Genomic DNA, 19,383 nt, shown 5'->3' with positions numbered 1-19,383 from the left:
CTAGCCTCACTTGAAGAGAATGTTTGTCAGTTATGAAAGTCCCTGCTGCATGAGTAAAGGGAAGTGCTCTCCGTACACTCAGCTGACAACGAGCTGGGAGTACCAAGAAGTGGTAGACATACATGACTATGAATAAAATAGTCTTAAGATGTATTGCTGGTCTTCAGAAAGCATGCCATTTAGGTTTGCGCCCCCGTCACATACGGTCTTACAAGTACTGCAGCATCTGCACCGGTTTCTGTCCTTAAACAGAACACAGAAAAACACCACGCCTGGTTCCAAACTCGGGCAGGTCACCTCAGAAAGATAAAAATGTTTAACATCTTTGAAACACAAAGATAAGGCTTTTGTGCAGTGATAGCCAGGGCACCCAATTTCCCTAAGCTGGTCATCACACTAATGATCACAAGCATGACTGGGTCACCTACATCACTACTCTGGATGTACATTAAATACAATTTTAGTGCTTACACTTCTTGTAGAAAGCTGGCTCTTTATGTGATATATCAAGAATCAACTTTACCACGTAAAGAGTCCCCATAAGGTTTCCACATATGAGTGGATATGGGCTTTCAATCTCAAGGTGCTCTATTAGGGGGGGGGGGAATGGTGGGGAATAGTGTGGTTGAACAGCCTTAGCACAGAGGAGTGCAAGACATTTGCAATACACATAATGATCGATAAATTACACATACGACCCAATGAGATCTAAGCCAATTTATACAAATACCAATCACCTTTATATATGTTTAGGCATCAGAGAAAAATCGTTCAGGTAAGTACATTTTTAAATATAAATTCTTTTCATTTCAAAAAGTGGACAAAGTGCAAGAACTGAGTTCTGAAATGTTACCCTATGGAAGGAAGAACAAGTTCTGCAAACAGGTATAGTACAGTGACTTACAAGACCTATCTCCAGGAGTTAAGGTAAGAGGTGGGCAAGGTCCAAAGCAGCGCCAACAGTACACCACCAGCAGCAGCATGAGGGCGGTTGGGTGCAGGGTGCAAAACAGCATAAGGAGCCCTATGTATTTCAATGGAGATCAGTCACTGCGGAAAGAGGCTGCAGGAGGCCAGGTGGGCTGGACCAGCAAGTGGGCTTAGGCCTTGCAATGCTCAGGGACAACTTTGGCTATCTTCTTCAAGGCCCAGGGGCAATGGGTGGAGGGGTGTCTTTTTATTTTAATTAATAATTTTATTGACAACATACCCATCGTCACTTGCAAGTTACTGCGATATACATTATACAGTTTTGAAAAAGAAAAAAGCAGTATTGTATGCAACATTACAATCAGGCATTACATTTCAGTGGCTCTTCTTTGTGACATTTCCAATTTCACTGTTGGCGAGATGCACAATTCCCCCCAGTAGATATTCCAGGTACCCCATTTTTTGTCCCACTTTTTAGGGCATCCTCTGGTTTTCTAGACCTCTTTTTCAGCTACCATACATCTGTCCATTTCCGCCACCCATCCTATTAGCAATGGTCGGTCTGCGGCTCCCCATTTCATAGCAATGGCTCTTTTAAACAAGGTATATCCCAGAGTAGTGAATTGTTGCTCTATGTCAGTGAGATCGGTTGCTTCCCTAATGTTCAGGATCCCCAATGAGGGAGTCAATACGAGTGGTTTCCCCAGTGCATCTTGCATCTTGTTCGTAGCCCGCTCCCATATGTGCCGTATTAAAGGGCATTCACATAGTATATGATAAAATGTGGCAATTTGGAAACAGACGCGCAGACACAGGGCATCTTGCCTAGTCCCTATCTTAGCTAACGTCACCCTGGTGAGGGATGACCTGAGGGATGACCTGTATAGAACCTTCAGTTGGATCAATCGAAAGCCCTGGTTAATAGCAACCTCTCTAGGGGACATCAGGGCGGTTTGCCAGTCCTCATCTTCGATTTGTCAGTCCTCATCTTCGATTTGTCCCGAGTCTGATTGCCATTTAACTATAAGGGTAAGGAAGGGGTCTGGTAAATTGTTACATAGCTTACGATATGTAAGGTAAATGGCCTTAGTCAGGAGAGGTTCAGACAGGAGTCGATCCTCCAAAGGTGACGTGTTTGGTATAGTTGTCAGATCTTTGAGAGCTGTATTAAGCGTGTGTCGATTTTGTAAAATATCGAAAAACCTCCCCAGGTGCCAGTTCGTGCTTAGCCTGCAAGTCTTTAAAAGTAAGTATTTTCCCTTTCCGTAGAAGATCCCCAACAGTAGAGATCCCTATCGTATCCCACCTATTAAACCCTGCTTGATATCATAGTAGTCCTAGCTGCTGAAATGACCATAGGTGCGTAGCTTTTGTGAATTTTCCCTACCAGGCCAGGCGTTTGGTAGTTGAATGCTAAATGGAGGTCGTGTGAGCCATTGACCACAGGTATCTCCCCTTACGGGATCTGATGTATAGCGCTCCTAGATACCCCTCACGCCCAGTCTGGTATCGCTCTAGTCAGTACGCCGGGTTCAACGGGGGGACTGTATAGCCAGTGGTTAATTGCCACCAATTGTGATGCCCAATAATAAAGAAGTAAGTCTGGGAGTGCGATGCCCCAGTCATATCACCCCTTCGTCAATTTCCCCTGGGCAATACGTGGCGTCCAGCCATCCCACAACAGCGTCTGAACCTCCGCTTCTACACTGTTAATATATGAGTCGGGGATAGAGTATAAGCAATTTTGGAGTGAATAGAAGAACCGTGGCAGAGCTAGCATTTTAAACAGGGCTGCACGAGCTAGCAACGACTATGGCAGCGAACTCCAATGTTTGACGTCCTCTCTAAATCTTTGCAAGGGGACTACGAGATTCCTATCATAAAAAGTTTTTGGGTTTGGGGTGATAAAAATCCCCAGATATCGGAAACCATTCCTGGTCACTTCAACATTACATCCTTTGGGTAATCTAAGTGTGGGGCCATGGAGAACAACAAGCATTGGCATAGCCAATAGCTCTCGCCTTAGGGATCTTATGAGTGTTTAGTTATCCAGCACAATATCCTTGGTGCAACAACATCAAGTGTTGCATGGCTAAACACTTATAAGGTCCCAAAGGCAAGACCTATTGGCTAGGCCAATGCTTGTTTTGAGTGAGTGGCTCGTGCAGGTATACCACTGTGAGGTAGAGATGCTGCAAGTGCTTTTACAGGAGCCCCTGTGACATTGTGCCTCTTCAAAATGTATCTTGGGTCTAGTGTAATACTTCTAGCCACTATTCCAGTCTTCTCGCACCCAATGCATCCTTAAATGTCCCATGTAAAGCCAGGGTTGACACTCTTATTACCCCTGCCCTCCAGGGACACTTTACCTGTCACGGTTGGCCGCGACGGGGGTGGACGCGACGGGGTGCATGCGACGGGGGTGCACGCGATGGGGGTGCACGCGACGGGGGTGCACGCGACGGGGGTGCACGCGATGGGGGTGCACGCGACGGGGGTGCACGCGACGGGGGTGCACGCGACGGGGGTGCACGTGGTGGTGGTGGACGTGGTGGATGTTGTGAACGTGGTAGTGGTGAACGTGGTGGTGGTGAACGTGGTGGTGGTGAACGTGGTGGTGGTGGACATGGTGGTGGGGGTGTATGTATTGGTGGTGGAAGTAGTGGTAGTGGTGGTGGACGTGGTGGTGGACGTGGTGGTGGTGGTGGTGTACATGGTGGTGGTGGTGGACATGGTGGTGGTGGTGGATATGGTGGTAGACATGGTGGTGGTGGTGGATATGGTGGTAGACATGGTGGTGGTGGACCTGGTGGTGGATGTGGTGGTGGTGGATGTGGTGGAAGTGGTGGTGGTGGTGGACATTGTAGTAGACGTGGTGGACGTGGATGTGGTGGTAATGGATGTGGTGGATGTGGTGGTGGTGGTGGACGTGGGTGATGGGTGGACCTGGGTGTTGGACAGGGTGGTGGTGGACAGGGTGGTGGTGGACAGGGTGGTGGTGGACAGGGTGGTGGTGGACAGGGTGGACGTGGTGTGGTGGACGTGGTGGACGTGGTGTGGTGGACGTGGTGTGGTGGACGTGGTGTGGTGGACGTGGTGGTGGACGTGGTGGTGGACGTGGTGGTGGACATGGTGGTGGTGGGGGACAAGGTGGATGTGGTGGACGTGGTGGTAGTGGACGTGGTGGTAGTGGACGTGGTGGTAGTGGACGTGGTGGCGGTAGTGGACGTGGTGGCGGTAGTGGACGTGGTGGCGGTAGTGGACGTGGTGGCGGTAGTGGACGTGGTGGCGGTAGTGGACGTGGTGGCGGTAGTGGACGTGGGGGCGGCAGACGTGGGGGCGGCAGACGTGGGGGCGGCAGACGTGGGGGCGGCAGACGTGGGGGCGGCAGACGTGGGGGCGGCAGACGTGGGGGCGGCAGACGTGGGGGCGGCAGACGTGGGGGCGGCAGACGTGGGGGCGGCAGACGTGGGGGCGGCAGACGTGGGGGCGGCAGACGTGGGGGCGGCAGACGTGGGGGCGGCAGACGTGGTGGGGGCGGACATGGTGGGGGCGGACATGGTGGGGGCGGACATGGTGGGGGCGGACATGGTGGGGGCGGACATGGTGGTGGGGGCGGACATGGTGGTGGGGGCGGACATGGTGGTGGGGGCGGACATGGTGGTGGGGGCGGACATGGTGGTGGGGGCGGACATGGTGGTGGGGGCGGACATGGTGGTGGGGGCGGACATGGTGGGGGGGGCGGACATGGTGGGGGGGGCGGACATGGTGGGGGGGGCGGACATGGTGGGGGGGGCGGACATGGTGGTGGGGGCGGACATGGTGGTGGGGGCGGACATGGTGGTGGGGGCGGACATGGTGGTGGGGGCGGACATGGTGGTGGGGGCGGACATGGTGGTGGGGGCGGACATGGTGGTGGGGGCGGACATGGTGGTGGGGGCGGACATGGTGGTGGGGGCGGACATGGTGGTGGGGGCGGACATGGTGGTGGGGGCGGACATGGTGGTGGGGGCGGACATGGTGGTGGGGGCGGACATGGTGGTGGGGGCGGACATGGTGGTGGGGGCGGACATGGTGGTGGCGGACATGGTGGTGGCGGACATGGTGGTGGCGGACATGGTGGTGGCGGACATGGTGGTGGCGGACATGGTGGTGGCGGACATGGTGGTGGCGGACATGGTGGTGGCGGACATGGTGGTGGCGGACATGGTGGTGGCGGACATGGTGGTGGCGGACATGGTGGTGGCGGACATGGTGGTGGCGGACATGGTGGTGGCGGACATGGTGGTGGCGGACATGGTGGTGGCGGACATGGTGGTGGCGGACATGGTGGTGGCGGACATGGTGGTGGCGGACATGGTGGTGGCGGACATGGTGGTGGCGGACATGGTGGTGGCGGACATGGTGGTGGCGGACATGGTGGTGGCGGACATGGTGGTGGCGGACATGGTGGTGGCGGACATGGTGGTGGCGGACATGGTGGTGGCGGACATGGTGGTGGCGGACATGGTGGTGGCGGACATGGTGGTGGCGGACATGGTGGTGGCGGACATGGTGGTGGCGGACATGGTGGTGGCGGACATGGTGGTGGCGGACATGGTGGTGGCGGACATGGTGGTGGCGGACATGGTGGTGGCGGACATGGTGGTGGCGGACATGGTGGTGGCGGACATGGTGGTGGCGGACATGGTGGTGGCGGACATGGTGGTGGCGGACATGGTGGTGGCGGACATGGTGGTGGCGGACATGGTGGTGGCGGACATGGTGGTGGCGGACATGTGGTGGCGGACATGTGGTGGCGGACATGTGGTGGCGGACATGTGGTGGTGGTCGACGTGGTGGTGGTCGACGTGGTGGTGGTCGACGTGGTGGTGGTCGACGTGGTGGTGGTCGACGTGGTGGTGGTCGACGTGGTGGTGGTGGACGTGGTGATGGTGGATGTGGTGGTAAACGTGGTGGTGGTGTACATATTGGTGGTGGACGTGGTGGTGGTGGATATGGCGGTGGAGGTGGTGGTCGACGTGGTGGGGGTGGTGGATATGGTGGTAGACATGGTGGTGGTGGATATGGCGGTGGAGGTGGTGGTCGACGTGGTGGGGGTGGTGGATATGGTGGTAGACATGGTGGTGGTGGACCGGGTGGTGGATGTGGTGGTGGAAGTGGACATGGTGGACATTGTTGTAGACGTGGTGGTGGTGGACGTGGGTGATGGTGGATGTGGTGGACGTGGTGGTGTGGTGGACGTGGTGGGGTAATGGACGTGGAGCTGGGGGTGGACGTGGAGCTGGGGGTGGACGTGGAGCTGGGGGTGGACGTGGAGCTGGGGGTGGACGTGGAGCTGGGGGTGGACGTGGAGCTGGGGGTGGACGTGGAGCTGGGGGTGGACGTGGAGCTGGGGGTGGACGTGGAGCTGGGGGTGGAGCTGGGGGTGGACGTGGAGCTGGGGGTGGACGTGGAGCTGGGGGTGGACGTGGAGCTGGGGGTGGACGTGGAGCTGGGGGTGGACGTGGTGGGGGTGGACGTGGAGGTGGTGGGGGTGGACGTGGAGGTGGTGGGGGTGGACGAGGTGGTGGGGTGGACGAGGTGGTGGGGTGGACGAGGTGGTGGGGGTGGACGAGGTGGTGGGGGTGGACGAGGTGGTGGGGGTGGACGAGGTGGTGGGGGTGGACGAGGTGGTGGGGGTGGACGAGGTGGTGGGGGTGGACGAGGTGGTGGGGGTGGACGAGGTGGTGGGGGTGGACGAGGTGGTGGGGTGGACGAGGTGGTGGGGTGGACGAGGTGGTGGGGGTGGACGAGGTGGTGGGGGTGGACGAGGTGGTGGGGGTGGACGAGGTGGTGGGGGTGGACGAGGTGGTGGACATGGTGGTGGTAATGGATGAGGTGGTGGTAATGGACGTGGGTGGCGGTGGACGTGGGTGGCGGTGGACATGGGTGGCGGTGGACGTGGGTGGTGGTGGACGTGGGTGGTGGTGGACGTGGGTGGTGGACTAGGCGGCCATGTTGGTGGAGGACGTGGTGGTGGACGTGGATGTGGGGGTGGCGGACATGGTGGGGGCGGACATGGTGGGGGCGGACATGGTGGTGGGGGCGGACATGGTGGTGGGGGCGGACATGGTGGTGGGGGCGGACATGGTGGTGGTGGCGGACATGGTGGTGGTGGCGGACATGGTGGTGGTGGCGGACATGGTGGTGGTGGCGGACATGGTGGTGGTGGCGGACATGGTGGTGGTGGCGGACATGGTGGTGGGGGCGGACATGGTGGTGGGGGCGGACATGGTGGTGGGGGCGGACATGGTGGTGGGGGCGGACATGGTGGTGGGGGCGGACATGGTGGTGGGGGCGGACATGGTGGGGGGGGCGGACATGGTGGGGGGGGCGGACATGGTGGGGGGGGCGGACATGGTGGTGGGGGCGGACATGGTGGTGGGGGCGGACATGGTGGTGGGGGCGGACATGGTGGTGGGGGCGGACATGGTGGTGGGGGCGGACATGGTGGTGGGGGCGGACATGGTGGTGGGGGCGGACATGGTGGTGGGGGCGGACATGGTGGTGGGGGCGGACATGGTGGTGGGGGCGGACATGGTGGTGGGGGCGGACATGGTGGTGGTGGCGGACATGGTGGTGGCGGACATGGTGGTGGCGGACATGGTGGTGGCGGACATGGTGGTGGCGGACATGGTGGTGGCGGACATGGTGGTGGTGGCGGACATGGTGGTGGTGGCGGACATGGTGGTGGCGGACATGGTGGTGGCGGACATGGTGGTGGCGGACATGGTGGTGGCGGACATGGTGGTGGCGGACATGGTGGTGGCGGACATGGTGGTGGCGGACATGGTGGTGGCGGACATGGTGGTGGCGGACATGGTGGTGGCGGACATGGTGGTGGCGGACATGGTGGTGGCGGACATGGTGGTGGCGGACATGGTGGTGGCGGACATGGTGGTGGCGGACATGGTGGTGGCGGACATGGTGGTGGCGGACATGGTGGTGGCGGACATGGTGGTGGCGGACATGGTGGTGGCGGACATGGTGGTGGCGGACATGGTGGTGGCGGACATGGTGGTGGCGGACATGGTGGTGGCGGACATGGTGGTGGCGGACATGGTGGTGGCGGACATGGTGGTGGCGGACATGGTGGTGGCGGACATGGTGGTGGCGGACATGGTGGTGGCGGACATGGTGGTGGCGGACATGGTGGTGGCGGACATGGTGGTGGCGGACATGGTGGTGGCGGACATGGTGGTGGTGGACATGGTGGTGGTGGACATGGTGGTGGTGGACATGGTGGTGGTGGTGGTGGTGGTGGTGGACATGGTGGTGGTGGTGGACATGGTGGTGGTGGTGGTGGACATGGTGGTGGTGGTGGTGGACATGGTGGTGGACATGGTGTGGGTGGACATGGTGGTGGTGGATTTGGTGTGGGTGGACATGGTGCTGGGTGGACATGGTGGTGGGTGGACATGGTGGTGGGTGGACGTGGACATGGTGGGTGGACGTGGACATGGTGGGTGGACGTGGACATGGTGGGTGGACGTGGACATGGTGGGTGGACGTGGACATGGTGGGTGGACGTGGACATGGTGGTGGTGAACGTGGTGGTTGACGTGGTGGTGGTCGACGTGGTGGTGGTGGTGGTGGTCGACGTGGTGGTGGTGGACAAGGTGATGGTGGACGTGGTGATGGTGGATGTGGTGGTAGACGTGGTGGTGGTGTACATATTGGTGGTGGATATGGCGGTGGAGGTGGTGGTCGACGTGGTGGGGGTGGTGGATATGGTGGTAGACATGGTGGTGGTGGACCTGGTGGTGGAAGTGGTGGTGGTGGACATGGTGGACATTGTTGTAGACGTGGTGGTGGTGGATGTGGGTGATGGTGGATGTGGTGGACGTGGAGCTGGGGGTGGACGTGGAGCTGGGGGTGGACGTGGAGCTGGGGGTGGACGTGGAGCTGGGGGTGGACGTGGAGCTGGGGGTGGACGTGGAGCTGGGGGTGGACGTGGAGCTGGGGGTGGACGTGGAGCTGGGGGTGGACGTGGTGGTGGGGGTGGACGTGGTGGTGGGGGTGGACGTGGTGGTGGGGTGGACGTGGTGGTGGGGTGGGGGTGGACGTGGTGGTGGGGTGGGGGTGGACGTGGTGGTGGGGTGGGGGTGGACGTGGTGGTGGGGTGGGGGTGGACGAGGTGGTGGGGTGGGGGTGGACGAGGTGGTGGGGTGGGGGTGGACGAGGTGGTGGGGGTGGACGAGGTGGTGGGGGTGGACGAGGTGGTGGGGGTGGATGAGGTGGTGGGGGTGGACGAGGTGGTGGACATGGTGGTGGTAATGGATGAGGTGGTGGTAATGGATGAGGTGGTGGTAATGGACGTGGGTGGCGGTGGACGTGGGTGGCGGTGGACGTGGGTGGCGGTGGACGTGGGTGGCGGTGGACGTGGGTGGCGGTGGACGTGGGTGGCGGTGGACGTGGCGGTGGACTAGGCGGCCATGGTGGTGGCCGACGTGGTGGTGGCCGACGTGGTGGTGGCCGACGTGGTGGTGGCCGACGTGGTGGTGGCCGACGTGGTGGTGGCCGACGTGGTGGTGGCCGACGTGGTGGTGGCCGACGTGGTGGTGGCCGACGTGGTGGTGGCCGACGTGGTGGTGGCCGACGTGGTGGTGGCCGACGTGGTGGTGGCCGACGTGGTGGTGGCCGACGTGGTGGTGGCCGACGTGGTGGTGGCCGACGTGGTGGTGGCCGACGTGGTGGTGGCCGACGTGGTGGTGGCCGACGTGGTGGTGGCCGACGTGGTGGTGGCCGACGTGGTGGTGGCCGACGTGGTGGTGGCCGACGTGGTGGTGGCCGACGTGGTGGTGGCCGACGTGGTGGTGGCCGACGTGGTGGTGGCCGACGTGGTGGTGGCCGACGTGGTGGTGGCCGACGTGGTGGTGGCCGACGTGGTGGTGGCCGACGTGGTGGTGGCCGACGTGGTGGTGGCCGACGTGGTGGTGGCCGACGTGGTGGTGGCCGACGTGGTGGTGGCCGACGTGGTGGTGGCCGACGTGGTGGTGGCCGACGTGGTGGTGGCCGACGTGGTGGTGGCCGACGTGGTGGTGGCCGACGTGGTGGTGGCCGACGTGGTGGTGGCCGACGTGGTGGTGGCCGACGTGGTGGTGGCCGACGTGGTGGTGGCCGACGTGGTGGTGGCCGACGTGGTGGTGGCCGACGTGGTGGTGGCCGACGTGGTGGTGGCCGACGTGGTGGTGGCCGACGTGGTGGTGGCCGACGTGGTGGTGGCCGACGTGGTGGTGGCCGACGTGGTGGTGGCCGACGTGGTGGTGGCCGACGTGGTGGTGGCCGACGTGGTGGTGGCCGACGTGGTGGTGGACGACGTGGTGGTGGTGGACGACGTGGTGGTGGTGGACGACGTGGTGGTGGTGGACGACGTGGTGGTGGTGGACGACGTGGTGGTGGTGGACGACGTGGTGGTGGTGGACGACGTGGTGGTGGTGGACGACGTGGTGGTGGTGGACGACGTGGTGGTGGACGTGGCGTGGTGGTGGTGGAGGTGCCGGTGGTAATGGAGGTGCCGGTGGTAATGGAGGTGCCGGTGGTAATGGAGGTGCCGGTGGTAATGGAGGTGCCGGTGGTAATGGAGGTGCCGGTGGTAATGGAGGTGCCGGTGGTAATGGAGGTGCCGGTGGTAATGGAGGTGGTGGTGGTGGACGTGGTGGTGGTGGTGGACGTGGTGGTGGGGGGTGGACGTGTTGGTGGACGTGGTGGTGGGGGTGGACGTGGGGGTGGGGGTGGACGTGGATGTGGTGGTGGTAATGGACGTGGTGGTGGTGGACGTGGGTGGTGGTGGACGTGGTGGTGGTGGACGTGGGTGGTGGTGAACGTGGTGGTGGTGAACGTGGTGGTGGTGAACGTGGTGGTGGTGAACGTGGTGGTGGTGAACGTGGCGGTGGACTAGGCGGCCATGTTGGTGGTGGACGTGGTGGTGGTGGTGGTGGACGTGGTGGTGGGGGTGGACGAGGTGGTGGGGGTGGACGAGGTGGTGGACATGGTGGTGGTAATGGATGAGGTGGTGGTAATGGACATGGGTGGTGGTGGACGTGGGTGGCGGTGGACGTGGGTGGCGGTGGACGTGGGTGGTGGTGAACGTGGCGGTGGACTAGGCGGCCATGTTGGTGGAGGACGTGGTGGACGTGGTGGTGGACGACGTGGTGGTGGACGACGTGGTGGTGGACGGCGTGGTGGTGGACGGCGTGGTGGTGGACGTGGCGTGGTGGTGGACGTGGCGTGGTGGTGGACGTGGCGTGGTGGTGGACGTGGCGTGGTGGTGGACGTGGCGTGGTGGTGGACGTGGCGTGGTGGTGGACGTGGCGTGGTGGTGGACGTGGCGTGGTGGTGGACGTGGCGTGGTGGTGGAGGTGCCGGTGGTAATGGAGGTGGCGGTGGTAATGGAGGTGGCGGTTGTAATGGAGGTGGTGGTGGTGGACGTGGTGGTGGACGTGGTGGTGGGGGGTGGACGTGGTGGTGGACGTGGTGGTGGACGTGGGGGTGGACGTGGATGTGGTGGTGGTAATGGACGTGGTGGTGGTGGACGTGGGTGGTGGTGGACGTGGTGGTGGTGGACGTGGTGGTGGTGGACGTGGTGGTGGTGAACGTGGTGGTGGTGAACGTGGTGGTGGTGAACGTGGTGGTGGTGAACGTGGCGGTGGACTAGGCGGCCATGTTGGTGGTGGACGTGGTGGTGGTGGTGGTGGTGGTGGTGGACGTGGTGGTGGGGGTGGACGAGGTGGTGGGGGTGGACGAGGTGGTGGACATGGTGGTGGTAATGGATGAGGTGGTGGTAATGGACGTGGGTGGTGGTGGACGTGGGTGGCGGTGGACGTGGGTGGCGGTGGACGTGGGTGGCGGTGGACGTGGGTGGCGGTGGACGTGGGTGGCGGTGGACGTGGGTGGCGGTGGACTAGGCGGCCAAGTTGGTGGAGGACGTGGTGGCGGACGTGGTGGTGGCCGACGTGGTGGTGGCCGACGTGGTGGTGGCCGACGTGGTGGTGGACGACGTGGTGGTGGACGACGTGGTGGTGGACGACGTGGTGGTGGACGACGTGGTGGTGGACGACGTGGTGGTGGACGACGTGGTGGTGGACGACGTGGTGGTGGACGACGTGGTGGTGGACGACGTGGTGGTGGACGACGTGGTGGTGGACGGCGTGGTGGTGGACGGCGTGGTGGTGGACGGCGTGGTGGTGGACGGCGTGGTGGTGGACGGCGTGGTGGTGGACGGCGTGGTGGTGGACGGCGCGTGGTGGTGGACGGCGCGTGGTGGTGGACGTGGTGTGGTGGTGGACGTGGTGTGGTGGTGGACGTGGCGTGGTGGTGGACGTGGCGTGGTGGTGGACGTGGCGTGGTGGTGGACGTGGCGTGGTGGTGGAGGTGCCGGTGGTAATGGAGGTGCCGGTGGTAATGGAGGTGGCGGTGGTAATGGAGGTGGCGGTGGTAATGGAGGTGGCGGTGGTAATGGAGGTGGCGGTGGTAATGGAGGTGGCGGTGGTAATGGAGGTGGTGGTGGTGGACGTGGTGGTGGTGGTGGACGTGGTGGTGGGGGGTGGACGTGGTGGTGGACGTGGTGGTGGTGGTGGACGTGGGGGTGGACGTGGATGTGGTGGTGGTAATGGACGTGGTGGTGGTGGACGTGGGTGGTGGTGGACGTGGGTGGTGGTGGACGTGGGTGGTGGTGGACGTGGGTGGTGGTGAACGTGGTGGTGGTGAACGTGGTGGTGGTGAACGTGGTGGTGGTGAACGTGGTGGTGGTGAACGTGGTGGTGGTGAACGTGGTGGTGGTGGTGGACGTGGTGGTGGTGGTGGACGTGGTGGTGGTGGTGGTGGACGTGGTGGTGGTGGTGGACGTGGTGGTGGTGGCGGACGACATGGTAGTGGACGACGTGGTGGTGGTGGACGTGGTGGTGGTGGCGGACGACATGGTAGTGGACGACGTGGTGGTGGAGGACGAGGTGGTGGGGGACGAGGTGGTGGGGGACGAGGTGGTGGTGGGGGACAAGGTGGTGGTGGGGGACAAGGTGGTGGTGGGGGACAAGGTGGTGGTGGGGGACAAGGTGGTGGTGGGGGACAAGGTGGTGGTGGGGGACGCGGTGGAGGAGGACGTGGTGGTGGAGGAGGACGTGGTGGTGGAGGAGGACGTGGTGCATGTGGCGGTGGATGTGGCAGTGGTGGTGGTGGACGTGGTGGTGGTGGAGGACGTGGTGGTGGTGGAGGACAAGGTGGTGGAGGACGAGGTGGTGGAGGACGAGGTGGTGGAGGACGAGGTGGTGGTGGTGGAGGACGAGGTGGTGGACGTGGTGGTGGTGGTGGACGTGGTAGTGGTGGACGTGGTAGTGGTGGACGTGGTGTGGTCGACGTGGTGTGGTCGACGTGGTGTGGTCGACGTGGTGTGGTGGTCGACGTGGTGTGGTGGTCGACGTGGTGTGGTGGTCGACGTGGTGTGGTGGTCGACGTGGTGTGGTGGTCGACGTGGTGTGGTGGTCGACGTGGTGTGGTGGTCGACGTGGTGTGGTGGTCGACGTGGTGTGGTGGTCGACGTGGTGTAGTGGACATTGTGGTGTGGTGGACATTGTGGTGTGGTGGACATTGTGGTGTGGTGGACATTGTGGTGTGGTGGACATTGTGGGGTTGTGTACGTGGTGGTGGTGGAGGACATGGTGTGGTGAATGTGGTGTGGTCGAGGTGGTGTGGTCGAGGTGGTGTGGTCGAGGTGGTGTGGTGGATGACGTGGTGGTGGAGGACGTGGTGGTGGAGGACGTGGTGGTGGAGGACGTGGTGGTGGAGGACGTGGTGGTGGAGGACGTGGTGATGGAGGACGTGGTGATGGAGGACGTGGTGATGGAGGTGGCGGCCGTGGTGGTCGACGTGGTGGTGGTGGACGAGGTGGTGGTGGTCTGCTTAGAATGGGAAGGGGTTACTGGCCAAATGAGGGTGGTGCTGTTGGAGTAGTAGTAGTCCTTGGGGGAATGGATTCAGGATACCTGGTAGCATGACCCATTATTACCAGTAAAAAATTGTTTTCTGATGCTGCTGGAGAGTCAAGGGGACCAACAATGTCAATCCCCCAAGCACTGGAAGTGGAATTAAGGGGGCCTTTGGATGGCTACCTTTCTTGCACTGGCTTAACTGGTGGAAAAGGAGTTACACAATTTGTTCACCTTCTGGGACATCCCTGGCCAGTAGAAGTGGTCCACCAACCTTCTCCAAGTTTCGGCCTGGCCATGGTGCCCAGCTAGGGGGATGTCATGGGTCAATGTGAAAAGAAACTCCCTAAACATCTGGAACATTACCACTCTCCTAGTGGCATCAGGTTGTGGTCTCTGGTCTCAGTTTAAAGGAGTTCCTCCTCCCAAAAGGAGTGGGAGCCACTGACATCTCCCTTTTTGCTGAACAGCAGCTTGCTTTCTCAGGTTTTTAAGAGAAAAACAGGTCCTTTGTCCTTGGTACAGAACTTCCCTAGAGGGTCCACTGGGCCCCAAAGCTCTGCTGTGCAAGGCCCTAGCTCCTGGGGCTCAATTCCCTCTAGGGCTGACACGTCTTCTCCCTGAGAAGAGGGGATCTGATCTGGTATTAGCACAGAAGCAGGTTTTCTAGTCTTCTTGCCTTGCCATTATCCCAGGGTCAGACTCCTCTTTTTCACTCTGTGCTCTGGTTTTCACACACACTCATTCTGGTATACCCAGCATAGCTGCGTGGGTCATTCTTTCGACCTCAGCCCATGCTGAGGATTCCAGGTCATTGCCTAGTACACATAGCTGAGGATAGCACCACCCTCATTTGGCCAGTAACCCCTTCCCATTCTAAGCAGACCATCGCCATGGGATGTACCTTAGCCGGATAATCAGTGTTGAAGACTGTATGGCTCACCAGTCAAGTATTGTTCCAAGGATACCAGTTGCTCAACCATCATGGTGACACTAGCACCAGTGCCTCTCAGTGCTTCAACTCCGACCCCATTGATATATGGCTTTTTCTGTATCTATACAGGTTACTGGGCCAGACAGCATGGGCAGCTACATCCACCCCACCCTCTGTGACTAGAGTTGCTTCCGTGAGCTCTCTGACATGGTCAGGGTTCACCTGTGATCCCATCTGGAGACTTACCACTGCATTTATGGGTTCTGGGCCCACGCTCCTGAGCAGATGTTTTGGGACCTTTTGAAGACGCTTTGCTTTTATCTTAGTTTTGCTCACCATCTTTCTCCTTTGTGGGGGGTGTGCTTGGCAACCCCTTTCTTTTGGTCACCCCCACCAGTGGTAGTTTTAGTCACCCTTGTTCTGCCCTCTTCCCCAATTCTGGAGGGGAAAGAGGACTTAGGTCTATCAGGTACGGATGTTATTTCTCTTGATAATTACTTAACAGATGCGCTTTTGTAAAGCTCATCATAATCATGCACACTTATCTTTCAACCATCCACCTAGTGTTTTTACTGAAAAGTCTTCGAAATCTACCCAGGTCTGACTCTGCGTTTTTCGACCAGTTTCTGTATTCTTCAGTGGCGAGTGCAAAGCCCTCAATCAGGGTGTACTTCATGAGGTCATACGACTCAGCATCTGCCTCATTCAGTATCAGGAGCCCATCCCTAACCTTTCCTGTGAACAGTTCCCAAAGAAGAGTGCCCCAAATCTTCTAGTTCAGAGGTCTAATTTTACAGGCCCTCTTGAAGGTTATTAACCATTTGGTGATATCATCCCCCTCTGAATAATTTGAGACAATCCCTTTGGTGGTTTTAGGGTCAAAACCTGCTTCCCCGTTTAGAATTTAGCTGCCATCAAATATAGGGCCTAGGCCTATCTCAAATATTTTCTTTTCTATAGCCAGGAGTTTAGCCTCTAATGCTATCCTCCTGGCCAGTGTCTGAAGATCAGCATCTTCAAGGTCTACCTCTTCTGGGATTGCTAGGAGTGCTAACAGTGGTACTGCTATCTGACAGGTTATGGGTGGAGTCAGTGTCAACATCATCCACCCCTTCGTCTTCATTATTTTCCCCAGTGGGGGAACCTTTAGTTGCCAAGGCCTTATTTTCTGCCAGCAACTGCTGCAGATGAGCTTTTGTGGATTAAGGTCCCATGGCAAGTTTCAATGCCTTACAGAGCTCCTTGAGTTTGGGTACCCAAAGGTGCTCATAGGGAGCCAGATTGAGTTCCTGGGAGGTCCCTTCTACGGACATGTTTTTTTAATAAACTTGTTTTTATTTAATCACTGCTTCCAATGTATCCAGAACAAGGACATACATGTACATTTGCAGGAACTATAGCACAATATATATCCAGCGCTATTAACATGGCATCCCATGGTTTTGCAAAGACTCACTACTCGTGAGCCGAGTTACTCTCATTCGTAGTTCTACAGACATGGTTTTTGAAATGGTTTGGAACTTTTTAAGTACTTACAAAAAAAATGCTAAGTACTACTAAAGGCCTAACTGCTTTACTACTTTTTAAATTCTAACCTGTTTTTGAAAGGGACTTAAAGCCCTACAGCTATTTATAAACAGTTTCGAAAAAAATAAAACTAAATCGAAAACATGTTTTTATTTAGAGACAGTTTTGGATTCCTCTGTGGAATCCTTATCAATCATGTAGTGCAGCAAATGTCAAGTCTTGTATCCCACCGCTGCACCACAAATGTAGAAATCTGGCTCTTTATACGATATATCAAGAATCTGATATACCGTGTAAATAGTCCAGGGGTTCCCTTATGAGTGGACAAGGGATTACTAAGCAATCCCCAAGTGCTCTATTAGAGGGTAGTATGGTCGAGCAGCCTTAGGCTTAACACAGAGGACTGCAAGACATTTGTAAATACACACAATGTTCAATAAATGACAACATGACTCAAGAAGGATATTCACACCTATTTATAAAAATAACAAGTATCTTCATTTATGTTTCAACATCAGAAAAGAATCGTTCAGGTAAGTACGTTTTTAAATATAAATTATTTTCACTTTAAAAAGTGTACAGTGGACAACGTGTGGATAGATGCTGCTGTTAGAATGCACCTTTTTATTATTAAGCTGAACAAAAAACAGCTTCCTGTGCGACAAAAAAGAAATGTAAATTCTTCAATAGTGTTACTCTTGAATTATTAAAATTAATGATGATATTGGTCTGTTCTAAATTCCATTACAGAGGCAGAGCAAATCTGCTCTACCTCCATCGTAATACAACAATGATAGGATAAATCTTCTGTATAACAGTTCTGATTTGGTTATTAACCTGTAAACAATCTAAAATAAACTTAACTTTAACTTCTTGTGACATGGAATTTCTGGGAGGAATTAAGTTTAAGGATTATTTATCATAACCATGGAGGAGCACCGAGCTCTGTTGAACAAAGGTGAGTGAGGGGGCTGATGGTCTGAAAAGGCTAAAGGAAACATAATTTTTGTAATACGTTGCAACCAGCCTTTCCCTTTACAGTGCAAGAGATACTCAAAGACCTCACACCACAAAGGTTATTAGGCTGTAGCCTACCACATCTGGTTTGCTAACATCATCTTGCAGACATTCGGAAAACTTCCCTGGGAATGCATTTCGCCGACTGCTTACCATTGGCTCTGTAGATTGTAACACACATTTGCTTGCTTTATATTTGCGGGGTCTATTTGGTTTAGGCTGCCCAACTTGCGTTTCTCCATTCTGTTGCCCAAACCCCATTTACTGTATTCTTCCAGCAGTACTGGATTTCTGTAAACAGGCCTTTAAATCGTGTTACGTTTGCTGTGCATTCAAAGACAAAGGTCAAATGTCAGGCTCAGTCTTCCAGGGAGCTTGCTGTTTACTGTTTTTTTCGGACTTCAAAGTGAGAGGATTTATGTGACAATCATGCTGGCTACTTGGGATGTGCTTGAGCAAGGCTGTAGGATGTTATTTTTTTTTCTAGCACACATTATTTAAAATGTCTGTAAATGAACTGTGCAGATATATCAGAATTAAAAAGGGGCAAACTAAGCATATTTTCTTGGTAATTCTGAAGTGTGCTGGAAAGATATTTTAATACAATCAAATCAATACACTATGTGATGACATTCCCATACATTATCCTTTGTGCACTGTATACTTTTATCAGTAAACCTGTATGCCTGAATTAGCGAAAGGGGGAATAGACATGCACTAGCGGGCCCCAACAGGACCCTCGGAAGCAGCCTGGATAGGAGCCATGAAAAAATGGGGCAGAGCAGAGGAAGAGGTGCTCAGAGAAGAGGAGGTAAAGGGAATCCGTAAGCATCCTGTCTTATTAGAATGGGCACAATTATTACACACATTCACACATGAAACAAATCCGCCGGAGACACACGCAGACTCCCAACCCCAGACACCGCCGTTATCTCCTGCAAGATCCAACACAGAAGCACCACAGTTATGTTATACATTTATTTTTATAGCGCACGGCTACTCCAAAGGAGTGTCCCGGCGCTTTATCAAGGCAACTCAGGATAAAAAGCATAACACCATACAGCGAGCAACTGAAACGGAAATAACAGAGATACTAAAGGTTAAAAAGCCAGGTCTTCAGGCTCTTCCTAAAGTGAAGCAGATTGGTAGAGGACCGTAGGGCCAAAGGGAGGGTGTTCCACAACTGAGGGGCCCTCAGACTAAAGGAGCGCCCACCAGAGCGTGCCTTCCTAAATCGAGGAACCACAGCCAAGAACAGAGATTCGGAGCGCAAGGATCTGGCAGGACGGTAAAAGGCGAGCCTGCGTTGGAGGTATTTCGCGCCCACGCCAAAAAGCGCTTTATGCACCAGCGTCAAGACTTTGAACATGATCCGCTTCCGGATGGGCAGCCAATGAAGCGACTGCAACAAACCAGAGGCTCCAACTCGCCTATGGAGGCCAAAAATAGCGCGAGCTGCAGCGTTCTGCACAACCTGCAGCCTCTGAACAAGATAGTCCGGGGGACCACTGTACAGGACATTAGCATAGTCCAATCTGGAACCAACCAAGGCCTGTACAGTGATCTTTCTATGCTCCTCCGAGACCAGAGGCAAAAACTTCCGGAGCATCTTGAGTAGCCCAAAGCAAGTGCCCGTTAGACCACGAACATGTGGCACCAGTGTCAGGCTATTATCCATCCTTACACCCAAATTCTTTGCCACCAACGACGCCAGGACAGGAGGACACATATCCGTCGGCCACCAGGCCCGCCAATCGGGGTCGAGGGAGCAGCCAAAAAACAACACCTCCGATTTGTCTGAATTGGCCTTAAGGCCATTCGACTGGAACCAGCTAAAGACCGACTCCAAGCAGCCCCGGATGTTCTCCCCATCAAAAGCCTGATCCTTCCCATACGTGAAAAGCAACTGCGTGTCATCGGCGTAAGAAACGATCTGGGCCCCAGAAGACTCCACGAGTGCCGCCAAAGGTGTCATAAAGATGTTAAAGAGAGTCGGGCTCAACACAGAGC

General features: G+C 57.1%; 1 protein-coding gene across 1 annotated transcript in view; it reads right to left on the bottom strand.

Annotated features, from left to right (window-relative positions):
• The window catches only part of PMPCB (peptidase, mitochondrial processing subunit beta), a 266,044-nt gene that overhangs the window by 226,680 nt on the left and 19,981 nt on the right, over positions 1–19,383 (bottom strand). The window lies entirely within an intron of this gene.

This window comes from Triturus cristatus, chromosome 4_1, assembly GCF_964204655.1.
Source record: "Triturus cristatus chromosome 4_1, aTriCri1.1, whole genome shotgun sequence".
Taxonomy (NCBI): Eukaryota; Metazoa; Chordata; class Amphibia; order Caudata; family Salamandridae; genus Triturus; species Triturus cristatus.
This window is presented reverse-complemented; position numbering and strand designations above follow the sequence as displayed.